We start from the raw sequence: 13,452 nt of genomic DNA, 5'->3' as shown, positions 1-13,452 counted from the left end.
TCAGAGCCACCAACATTTTTCTCGCACTCATCAACGACTGAAGTCAGTCATCTAAAGACCTATTCAAGGCATATGAATCGCTGATTCACTTATCGATTCAATGCAAATGAAGATGGGAATGTACTGGAAAAAGTTTATTAATTATCTGAGGAGACAAGCGTGTTTTGACGCTCATCAACTAATGAATTGTTCAAACTAAATGCACTTTAGGTAAATATTTACAATATGAACATATGTTTGTGCAATCACCAAGGGAGACGTGTCGTGGTTTCACTTATGAATTCAATACAGATAAAGTGGTGGGAATGTATTGAAAAGGAGATGTGGTTTATCTAGTGCTTGTCTATGTATTGTTAAGCCATATATGTTGAAGTGTCTTTAAGTTTTAGAGATCTATTTGCAGTTCTTTACAAGTATAATCAATACAAAGCATCAACTTAACAGAAAAATCATCCACGGGTATTTGACGAAACAGATCCAATGGGGCGTAAGATGCAATCTCATAATTAAAACTTCCTTGAAAGGATCACTAAAGTCAACCAATAGTTAACACGTGGGGCAACTAGGGCCACTGACATTGGGGCTCTTTGATACTGTAAACTCATCATGTATTCTCCTGTATTACCAAAAGAAAATTTTGGAGCAAGAAAAAGATAGCGTTATGTTGGCTTTAAAGCTTTTAAGATATCACAGCGGTCAGGCTTCTGTTGACAGTGCAGGTAGCAAAGGTACAGTAAGTCCCCATGGTCCCCAGTATGGTGATCTATCTTCAGTGGTTGGCGATCAATACCCCGGTTTTATCATATCTTGTGTATTGTTACATCTTTTTACAGTTCCATGCTAGTTTTATATTCATATCTGTGATAGTCTAGTTTGTTTTACTGTCTTTTGTCGACAGGTTTATATATAGTCAAAATGTATTTATTATTAATGTATAAATTGATCTTGTCACTATATGACTGAAATATTGCCGATGTGACGTTAAATCCAAACTCACTCACTCACTCACTGTTGACAGTTGGGCACTTTCGATGATTTGCCACGGTATCCATCTTGCGGCGTCATAATACAACACACCATACAGTTGACACCATAGGCGGTGCCCCGTCTGTAGAATAAAGACACACATGACTCATTAGGGAGACAAGAGAGCAACGCATCGGACGCCACTAAGAACGTTTGAATATTCTGTTAAAGTATTGACGTTCACTGAAAAAATCTGCCATCTTTGTGATTTTAGTCCACAATTACAATTACAGTACACAATAGAGTGGTAGTACAATATTCAATGACAATATATAATCTGATGACAGTAACTAGTTTCCAGAACTTTCTACATAGTGATGTAAGGCTCTATACAATGCTAGGCGAGTCCCGCCGTTTCCGGAAGTAACAAATCCACTCTCGCATCTGACGATTGCTTATATCAAATGGGACTACATTCCTGGCGACAAATCATTGTCCAAATACAATGCAATGAGCGCCTCAACGCCGGTCTGTAAATAATCGAATCTGGACCAGACAATCCAGTGTTTGACATCAAGAGCATCGATCCACGCAATTGGGATCGATGACATGCATCAACCAAATCAGCGAGCCTGACCACCCGATCCCGTTAGTCGCCTCTTATGACAAGCATAGTCGCCTTTTATGGCAAGAAAGGGTTGCTGAAGACAAATTCTACCCCGGATCTTCACGGATCCTTGAACGATTGCATTTGTTCAAATACGTATTTGGAATGATTTAATTAATACAATGCACAATTTGAATATCGATCGTTCATTTCAATAAACCTGTGCAACTTTTACACTTTTAATAACAGCTGTCAACTCACATGTTAAAATTCTGCAGAGTATTTGATGAATTCTGCGGCAGAAAAATGCAAAATTCTGCACAAATTCTGCACAAAAAGGGATTTTCTGCAAAATATTTCGCAATCGCGGAAAACGGCGGGGACTTATCGACACTGCTGACAATCAGAAACAGATGGTATATTTTGGCCAATGAATCACCGCCAACATCTTAATCTTATTATTATGTATACGCTTTCAAAATCAGACTGATGTGTACGCTTCATGTCATACTGACATCTTCCTTGCATTTGGCATAATTTAGTAATAGATCCAGGGATGATGTTGTTTTCCAATCAAAAAGACAAATCCCTTTCACAGACTATTTATGCTAAAATAGATTCTAATGTACGAAGACCGCCTCCGTGGTCCAGTGGTAGAGCGCCCGCCCGGAGAGCGGAAGGTCCGGGGTTCGATCCCCGGCCGCGTCATACCGAAAGACGTTAAAAGATGGTACTTGTTGTGACCCTGTCTGGCGCTCAGCAATAAGGGGCTAAAACAAGGACTGGTCTACTCGGAGTCAGTATACTGTGTCTGAGTTGGTTATTCATGTTAAACAGCGGCATGGTATCTCAGTGTGCTAGCACTACAAATCAGCATCAGTCTAGTACAAGCAGGCACACACACGCACAGATACACACAGACACATACGGACTAGTTCAAGCAGCAACACACATGTGCATGTACGTCGCTATATAAGTGTAATAATTTTGGACGTTAAACCTCATTTTACCTCACATCTAATTACGATTCAGACTATATTAAAAGCACGTGATGATATCAGCTATCGCAAAAGGTTCAGCGTATCCTGCGCGAATGGTGGCTCCACGGGAACACATTGTACAAGTAAAAGTAAGGAATTGTATCATTTTGGCCACTTATGCATCAAAGTCATCACCTTCTATCAGGAGACATTTTTGAAAGCTTTGCTCAGGCCTTGGATGTTGTAACCCTTTCAAGCAAGAGTTGGACTTGGTTGATGCTTGTCATCGTATCCCAAATGTGTAGATGTATGTCTGTTCCAGACTATTTGCAGACCACCGTCATAAAGCTCAACAACAATCAAACAAAATTGAACCTACAACATAACGGACGTTTAGACAGTTATCTTGTAGAATAAAGTGGAGTAGAGTAGGTCTTCAGCAACCCATGCTTGACGTAAAAGGCGACTATGCTTGCCGTAAAAGGCGACTGTGCTTGTCGTAAAAGGCGACTAACGGGATCGGGTGGTCAGGCTCGCTGACTTGGTTGATGCATGTCATCGTATTCTAATTGCGTGGATCGATGCGCATGATTTTAATCCCTGGATTATCTGGTCCAGACTCGAATCTTCACAGACCGCCGTCACATAGCTTGAATATTGTTGAGTGCGGCGTTAAACAACAAACAAACAAATCTGAATTGTTGGAAGGTAGATATATGCATCACACTGGCGCAGTACAGTTTGTCCCGATAGGCCATAGGATTGTCCTGAGAGGGGATTAGAATGGGAATGGTAGTTGTGACTTCGAGATAACGGGTGAGGTTACAGAAAGGGTAAGGATTTCGTGGACTTCAAGCATGGATACCGAAATTATTACGTACAATACATAATTCTTACAGAAGTTCTACCTCTATTTCATATCTGCCATAAATCCTGTATATTGGCTACACTCACACTAATTAAGATTTTCAGATTTTCAACAGACGTCCTCTTCACTGTCAATTACACACAGTTAGATGCCGCCATGTAGTATCGTAACTGCCCACGCCCTGACGTTACAATGGCGGCCATATCACTTTTTTGCTGTGCGGGCTGGTGTCAACACCTACTATAGTAGTAGGGACAATCTAGCACCTGGTTTGTTTGTTTTGTTTGTTTGTTGTTTTACGCCGCACTCAGCAATATTCCAGCTATATGACGGCGGTCTGTTAAAAATCGAGTCTGGACCAGACAATCCAGTGATTTACATCATGAACATCAATCCACGCAATTGGGATCGATGGCATGCATCAACCAAGTCAGTGAGCCTGACCACCCGATCCCGTAAGTCGCCTTTTACGACAAGCATAGTCGCCTTTTATGGCAAGCATGGGTTGCTGAAGACCTATTCTACCCCGGATCTTCACGGGTCTAGTACCTGGTAGTAGATCACATTAACCTAAGATTATTCTAATAAGATTATATAATAACAGACATATTAATCAATATATATTTAAACTAATATTGCTGCTGAAAGAGAATAAACGCACGTGAGTACAGCTGGTGTTGGGGTTTGTGAGGTCGCGATGTAGTCTTCCATCACCCCCGGGTGTAAGAAGTGTGGTCGATTTATGATCACGGGAGATCCTCATTTAAACTGCTCGAAGTGCAGAGGGAGAAGAGATGTGAGAAATGCACCAACACATCCGAAGGGATATTCTCCAAGATGTCAGAGGCCGTGACTAAGGATAAGAGGAGAGAGGTGGCAAAGAAAAAAAGTAGATAAACCCATCACTGAAAAGTCAGTTTCTACTCCAGCGACCCCACCATCTCCTGCTCTCACCCTAAGCCTCATCCGACAACTTCTGAGAGAACAGCTGGAGATGATGAAGGACATGCTTGATGCTAAGCTGTCGGATATGGACGCTTAGATCACAACAGTAGCTCTGGCAAAGACTACCAGATCTTCGTCCACGGCCGTAGGCCAGCCTACATAAGATCTTTAAGTTGAGCCGCACGGCCAGCCCATGGACCACGGCCAGAGACAGACCGTCCACGGCAATCAGCCACACCAGCCAGACGCCGTATGGCCCCACGGGCCTGCCTACCACAGCATTCCAGCTGACGGATAAGCCGTCCAGCCAGCCATTCATCAATCCATCCATTAAGAAACTGTACGGCCGGTGCACAGACACCATGGGCCAGCCACCCATAGCGCAAACCTATGCTGCTGCTATCTCTCGACCTTCTACCACAAGATCTATAGAATGTCAAACTGACTTGACGTGGGCACACTCTGAACATCAGAGAGTCAGACAAATGATACAGATAGTCAATCATGCGGCATCTCTTCAGCATCTCAGGTTGTGAATCAGGCTATGGCCTCAACTAAAACTCCTGAAATACCAGCAAGTATAAAACCATCAACTGCAATACCCAAGAAAGAAAAGAAAAAACAAAACAAGAAAATAACAACTAAGATCCCTACTCTCACTGAAACATCTGTAGATGTTCATAATTTCTTTGATCCCCTCGAGATGGATGTTACTCCATCTTCCATGAGTGGTGACTCCTCTTCACGTTCACGTTAGCAATCTCCTAAAGAACCACCATGAACCATGCAAATATATTTCAATGGAATTGCACAGGACTAAGGCACAAATTTAACGAACTGCAGTTATTAACAACAGATTTATATCCATCAACAATTTGTTTATAAGAGACGTACTTGAAAAATACAGATAAATTTGATTTAAGGCAGTATAGTTCCTATCATTCCTTCTCTCCTCCAGGAGATAAAGCTACTGGAGGTGCTTCTATTTTGGTGCGGCGGGGCGTTGTTCACAGTCCTGTTCCGCTTGACACGAATCTGCAAGCAGTTGCAGTTAGACTTACACTGCATATTGCCTTCACACTTTGCTCCTTATACCTTCCTCCATCTTCGAGTCTTCAGCGAAATAACCTTCAAAAACTATACGACCAACTCCCAAAGCCCTGTATCATCATGGGTGATTTAAATGGGCATAATCCTTTATGGGGAAGTTCTATCATTAATCAAAAGGGAAAAGTGATCGATGATTTTGTTTGTTAGACGGATTCAGTTTTGTTAAATGAATTCTCCTGGTCAGTCCACGATGACCTATGTGGAAGTGACCATTTCCCCACCGTGCTTAAATGCATTAATCCCACTGATGACCCAGCAGTTGTTGTCAGATCCTTTATGGAGAAGTTCTATCATTAATCAAAAGGGAAAAGTGATCGAGGATTTTGTTTGTGATAAAGATCTTTGCATCTTTAATGATGACTCGGACACTTACTGACACCCTGCTACTGGCACATATTCATCTTTAGATCTGTCTCTGACGGATTCAGTTTTGTTAAATGAATTCTCCTGGTCAGTCCACGATGACCTATTTGGAAGTGACCATTTCCCCACCGTGCTTAAACGCATTAATCCCACTGATGATCCAGCAGTTGTTCTCAGATCAACTGAATAAAATTGCTGATGAATCAATTCCAAAGTCCTCTGTAAACCCACGCATTCGTAAACCATGGTTTGATGATGATTGCAAACAAGCTAGGAAATGTCGTAAGAAGGCAGATTTAAACACTGTCAAAATTTCAAATGCCAAGGCAAGACGTCTATTTAAGCAAAATAAACGTCAATCATGGAAGAACTATGTCTCAAAAATAAACTCTCGCACTCCTATGTCCAAGGTATTGAACATGATTAAAAAGATCAAAGGCAAGGGATCACACTCCACAGTTAACCATCTGAAGGATGGCGATACTTTACTAGCTGATAAAACTGCTATTGCCAATAAACTTGGAAAAACTTTATCTCAACATTCGTATTCATCAAATTACGTTCCGGAATTTCAAAAATATCAGCTCCAACAGGAAAAGAAAAAAATAATTTTACATCTGATAATGGTGAAGATTACAATGAAGTATTTTCACTACATGAGCTATATACTGCCTTAGGACAAGCTCATGATACAGCAACAGGCGATGATAATAATCATTATCAGCTACTGAAACACTTGCCCGAATCATGTCTTGAAACTATGTTGACTATATTCGATGAATTTGGACATCAGGGACGTTTCCACCTTCATGGCATAATGCCATTGTTATCCCCATACCCAAACCTGGGCGGGATCAATCTGATCCATCAACTTACCGACCTATATCTCTAACAAGCTGTGTTAGACTGGGCAGAATCTGGAAAAATGTACATGTTAAAAGTGATGGAGGCATTTCATGTTTACGGCTGGCAAACAACTTTTCCTGACGTATTGATATGTTCTAAATTGATTAAGGTGGTTTGCCAAGCTGTATTTTCAACAGTTAACCCACAAATTTGATAAATTGAAAATGGCCGCCACCGAAACTTAAAAATTCATTTTTGTCTTATCTTTGGTACCAAGCATGGTAAGAACATAAACAAAACTTAATTTTGTATGTTTTCAGGTACAACTATTCATGTGTGATATAAAGTGACTATAACTGGGTATATGGGTAGCAATGGACGCCAGTCAAGCTTCAAGGAAACGGGGAGCTGTGTTATATTTTGACAAATGTATAATATTCCAAGAAGACAAGAAACAGCATAAACTTTGTCCTCTATATCCGATGGCCTAAAGACAATTCATGATGCAAGACAAATTCGGCAGAAGTTACGGAATGACAATTTTAGATCTGCAACTAATCGGCTAACAGATGTGTTAGCTTTGTGTCCTTTTCCATCGATAGCATGTCACAATGGATGACGTGCCTCCTATACAAGTTCTTACAAACTTGAAAGATTGAAGGCTGCAGATTAGTTTATCAGTGCCCACAACCTTTGCACAAAGGACCCTTCTACGAAGCAATGTGAAACAGATGAATTGGAACATGTGCATATATTGCCATAAAGAGACCAAGGAAAAAGTTCATCTTATACAAGAGAAGCAAGTTAGCAAACGGATCCTGGAAGCAGCCAAGTACGACCCTATTTTGAGGACACGACTGGCCTGTGTAAACGACCTCACTGCAGCTGACAGCAAACATCACAGTAGCTGCCATGTAAGATTACAACGTAGCACTGACAAAATAAGCAAATTAACTGAAAATGCCAGTGATGTGGTATTCACTTAGCTTTGTCATGAGCTTCAACAATAAGCATCACATGCTGACATTCTACTGCTTACTGATGTGTGGGAAAGATTTTGCACACTAGCCAATGAAGCGGACATTGCAATTCCGTCATCATGCCATTACCAGGGCACAGCGTGATGGATCATGGGAACTCCACTTTCAGACGTATGCTCCCTTTATTCTTTAGATATGACCACGTAAACTATGCCCGATGGGGGATGGTCTACCTGGCTGAAATGGCCAAGCTCCCACTAAACATCGTGCATGAGTTCCAGCAGGGAAAGTTTGTAATCAAACATATGCAAACCGACGATTCAACGAAGTTTCTCCAAACCAAAGTACAGAATGGTTGAATGCCACTGGGAAGAAGAGTGGGGGTTTGGTCGGCATCACGAAAGTAGCTTCTGCACTAAGCCGGTGGACTCTGTCATATAACCTGAGGACGCTGATGGCATCACAGACTAAACTAATGCTCCACTCACAACGAGTGTACCAAAGGAAGAAGGACGAAAGATGATCGAGATATAGTAAGACTGGTTACGTCACTGAAGCAACATAACAAAGTAGCGACACTACAGAACATGATCAACAAGGATCTAGCCATTGCTCCTATCCAGGAGTCATTACTTGGAGCGGAATATCTTGGCAAAAAGTAGCTTGATGAGTTTGTTACAAAACGTATGTGCCTAGCTCCAGCAAATGCAAAGCATGTCGATCTCAGAGCTCCCATTCACAAGAATAAGGCTCTGACATTTGCCTCACTTTACACTGTTATGCAAGACGCCAAAGGCAAACAAAGTACAATAAAGATGGACAGAAACATTTTGCAAAGGCTAATAACGGGTTATAGGGCAGGACGTGAGGTCACCTTGTACAACATCCTCCAGTATGAGCTTATGTTTGATCCGCTATCTCTTGCCACAGCCAATGGTAGCCTGCACTCAACGAACAAGTCTGTGCACATATTGACCAAAGATGTACTGACATCATCAACCTTTGCACTGGATGGACAAAGTTGCTTGCTGATTGATGGTCAGGCGCTAGTGATGGCTCTCGGAAAACCCCAAAACATAAGTACATTTGGATTATATGCAAAAACATTTGAAGACATCGTGTACAAGATGAGAGCCACCTTTCAGAGGATTGATATTAAGTTTGATCACTACAGACCAGAGTCAATCAAAGCAGGAGCGAGGACCAAGCGTAAGAAAGGAAAACAACTAGTATGACGTCTTATTGAAAGTGAGTCGGTTCCGCTGCCATCTGATTGGTCGAAATTCATGGCACTTGAAGTTAACAAGGCAGATCTTGCCTTGTTACAGTCGAACTATTTGATCGATCATCGTCCTAGTGGTCAGTGGTTGTTGCAGGCGGATTCACCGAAGCTATAGCTACGGTTGCAAAGTCATCACATCCAAGACAAGACTTTGATTGAGGCTGATCACGAGGAAGCTGATACACGTCTAATTTTGCACTGTATTCATGTTCTTATGGAGTTAATGGTTGTGTCTGTACGCGCCACAGATGTCCTTGTGTTGCTCCTAGTTCACTTCGACAAAATGGTATGCGTGAACCTGCTGATGAAAGCTGGAACATCAAAACATCCTAAATATATCCCAGTGTGTGAGATTCATCGTCAATTACACATCGACCAGATATCATCATTGATAGCTTTCCATGCAATTACTGGATGTGACAGTGTTTCCCAGCTCAGTGGTCACAGCAAAAAGACAGCCTGGTGTGTCTTCCAGCATCAACACAGCAACTTGAGCCATCTGGGAATGGGTAACTTCTCAAAATCTGCAGAGAAGTTCATCGGTCAGCTATATGGAGTACCCGAGGCAGACACGTGTGAGGAGGCACGAGTTATATTGTTCTGTGTAGGACGAGCACAAGAAGCCTAACCCCCCACATCTGATGCGGCAAGATTTGACATCATGCGAAGCCATTACCAAGCCAGTATCTGGATTCAAGCCCACGTGCCTTCTCCAGTTCTTCCCATGGTAACAGATATGGGTTGGGATCGCAAAGATGGGCAGCTGGTACCACGACTTCTCTCTAGCCTCTCTACCGCCCATCCCAAAGGCATGCTCAGAGATCATGTCATGTGGATGCTCCAAGGGATGCCTGATTTAGCTCTGTAGCAGCAGAAAAATGCGCTTACCGTGCATTGAAGCTTGCAAATGTCACAAGCACGCTGAAGAATGCAGGAACATTCTACCTGATGGTACATAAACTATGTCACCAAGTGGTCCTTCACACACAGTTAGTTATGTAAAATTACAACAATTGAAAATAATAGATAAAAGTTTCATATTTCTGCAATGTTATATTTGCATCATGCATGGATTGATATTTAATATGAGAAAAATTACAGAGATGCGATTTCACATTCACTATGCAGCTCATTCCTATACTACCTTGATAAGTGACAATACTGTGGTAATTTTCATTCAAAATTGTTTACGGTGAAGGCAAACAACTATATTTAACTATAGCTGTATCATTTACAGTTAGTTTCTCCCACATTACAACCATATAGTATGATAAAGTTAAGTCACTCATGTCAATAAGACTCTGTTTGCATCAGACGATGCAGTTAATAATCGAATTTGCCCTAATATGGCGGCCATCTTGATTTCTTGACATATTGTGAGTTAACGTGTGGTTTCAATGGATTCCTTGTACATGAAAACATACAGAGAAATGTTTTATTTGTCGTCCCGCCATGTTTAGTACCAAAATTATGACAAAAAATAATTTTTTAAATTTCATTGGCGGCCATTTTCAATTCTTCAAATTTGTGGGTTAATCGTTGAAGATACAGCCGGGCAAACCCCCCAAATCAATTTAGAACATATCAATACGTCTAGAAAAGTTGTTTGCCAGCCGTAAACATGAAATGCCCCCACCATCAACATTATCTGAAAATGTGCCTAGTCTCTGTTTGTAAAACTATGGAACGCATGGTTAAATAATTGATTAGTGTGGTACTTGGAAACAAATGATCTTCTTACCAATATACAATGTGGTTTCTGGAAAAACAGAAGTACTATCGATCCTTTAGTGCGTTTAGAATCGTTCATTAAAAATTCCATTGTTAATAGACAACATGCTGTATCGATCTTTTTCGACTTAGAAAAGGCCTAAGGTACAACATAGAAACATGGTATTTTAAAAGATCTTCATGATTTTGGTTTTAGAGGCCGTCTGCCTGATTTTATATCACAGTTTTAAACAGACAGGCAAAGTCCGAGTGGGTACAACCCTGTCTGATCATTATAATCAGGATCAGGGTGTCCCACAAGGTAGTATTAACAGTTTGTCAAAAGTTTTAAATGATTCCGTTAATGGATAACCTTTTGTGGATGATTTTAATATATCTTGTCGTGGTAAAATTATGCACACAAAAGAAAGGCAATTACAATTATGTCTAAATAAAATTCACAAGTGGTGTCTAGAAAACGGGTTTAAATTTTCCAAATCAAAAACTAATTGCATACATTTTTGCAGAAAATATAAGCCACATAAGGACCCTGAACTATTTCTGATTGGCACCCTTATCAAGGTTGTAAAGGAGGCCAAGTTCTTGGAACTTATTTTTGATAACCACTTAACTTTCCTTCCACATATTAAATACCTTAAGGCTAAATGCCTAAAGGCACTTGATCTATCTAACCCTCTTACTCTTATACGGGTCATTGATCCGTTCAAAACTTGATTGTGGCTCCATCGTCTATGGTGGAGCTTGCAAAAGTAATTTACAAAAACTAGATACTATACATCTTCAGGGCCTAAGGCTTTGCCTTGGAGCCTTTAGAACGTCTCCCATTCACAGTCTATATATAGAAGCAGACGAGCCTTCTCTTAAACAACGCCGTCTAAAATTATCTTTACAATACATCACTAAATTATGTTCTAATCAGTCAAATCCAGCTTTTGAATGTATAGTCAATCCTCTCTTCGAAGATCTTTACAATAAGAAATCAACACTCACTCCACCACTCGGAATCAGAATAAAATCTGTAATATCAGCTTCTAATATTAAACTCCAAAATATAGCTCCTACTCAACTTTTCTCATCTCCTCCTTGGCAAATGGTGAAGCCAGAGGTAGACCTGACATTAACAAAACTAAAGAAATCTGATGCTAACCAATTAATTTACAAACAAGAATACCATGAACTAAGACACGCTTTAGACACTTATAAATCTATATTTACAGATGGATCAGAGGATGGTGGCGAAGTTGCAAGTGCCACTGTCATTGGATCCAGAACAATATCTTCACGATTACCCGATAACTGTTCCATATTTACAGCAGAAGCACATGCCATTTTTACAGCACTAAAATATATCAGTGATCAATCTAAACATAAACAATTCATTATTTTTTCTGATTCCCCATCGTGCCTTCAGGCGATTAAAAATATGTCTTCGAAACATCCAATTTTAATTCAAATTCTCGAATTAATTAATGATCTTGCTACTGGCCAATATGACATCGTCTTTTGTTGGTTGCCCAGCCATGTTGGTATCATTGGTAACACAATGGCTCTGCTGCAAAAGCAGCAATCAACAAATCTGTGACACCACTTCTGATCCCACGGGATAAATATTTCAGTGTTAACACAATAGAGGACCTTTTTAATGGTGTTCATTCTCGTTTAATATTAGGTTTTTTAAAAGAAATCGAACTTGTTCATAAATTTGGATGTGTTTTATGTATTATTTTATAAATTGGTAGTGCAAATTCATAACTTAGATGGTTAGTGGCTGTACCTCGAAGGGGGTTGAAGTAGCGTAAAATTATTGTCCCCCTAAGTCCCAAATCATTCAAAGTATTTTTATGCATGCCAGAATTTTAATATGTAGTATTTTTTGTCATTTCAATATAAGGCTTAACTGGTAAACTATCGCCAGTGACTGAAGGGTTGATATAAATCCTGCCAGGGTCCATGCAGGAAGCAAAAGTACTGTAAGTCCCCATGGTCCGTGGTATGGTGTTCTCCCTTTAGTTACTGATGATCTCTAGCCCATTTTTATATTGTTTTGTTCATTAATACTTAATGCTTTTAAATGTTCCGCAACTAGTTTTAAATCTTATCTTTGATATTCTAGTTATCATAATGTCCTTCGATGACAGGTTTTTATAAAGTCTAAATATATGTATATTTAATGTACAACTTCTCGTCACGGTATGGCTGAAAAAGTGCCGATGTGACATTAATTATCAACTCACTCACTCACTCACACCCTCCGGACACACTTCAATCTCTCCAAGTTCACTCTGATCTCACGCCGTGCTATCTGATCTCTCCCGACACACTTCAATCTCTCCCAGTTCACTCTGATCTCAACCAGTGCTATCTGATCTCTCCCGACACACTTCAATCTCTCCCAGTTCACTCTGATCTCACCCCGTGCTATCTGATCTCTCCCGACACACTTCAATCTCTCCCAGTTCACTCTGATCTCACCCCGTGCTATCTGATCTCTCCCGACACACTTCAATCTCTCCCAGTTCACTCTGATCTCACCCCGTGCTATCTGATCTCTCCCGACACACTTCAATCTCTCCCAGTTCACTCTGATCTCGCCCTGTCTTATCTGATCTCTCCCGACACACTTCAATCTCTCCAAGTTCACTCTGATCTCACCCCGTGCTATCTGATCTCTCCCAACACACTTCAATCCATCCAAGTTCACTCTGATCTCACCCCGTACTATCTGATCTCTCCCAACACACTTCAATCTCTCCCAGTTCACTCTGATCTCACCC

Source organism: Haliotis rufescens, unplaced genomic scaffold (genome assembly GCF_023055435.1).
Source record: "Haliotis rufescens isolate VD_foot unplaced genomic scaffold, xgHalRufe1.0.p SCAF_76, whole genome shotgun sequence".
NCBI classification, from domain to species: Eukaryota; Metazoa; Mollusca; class Gastropoda; order Lepetellida; family Haliotidae; genus Haliotis; species Haliotis rufescens.
The sequence above is the reverse complement of the archived record's forward strand: the minus strand, read 5'-3'. Positions refer to the sequence as shown.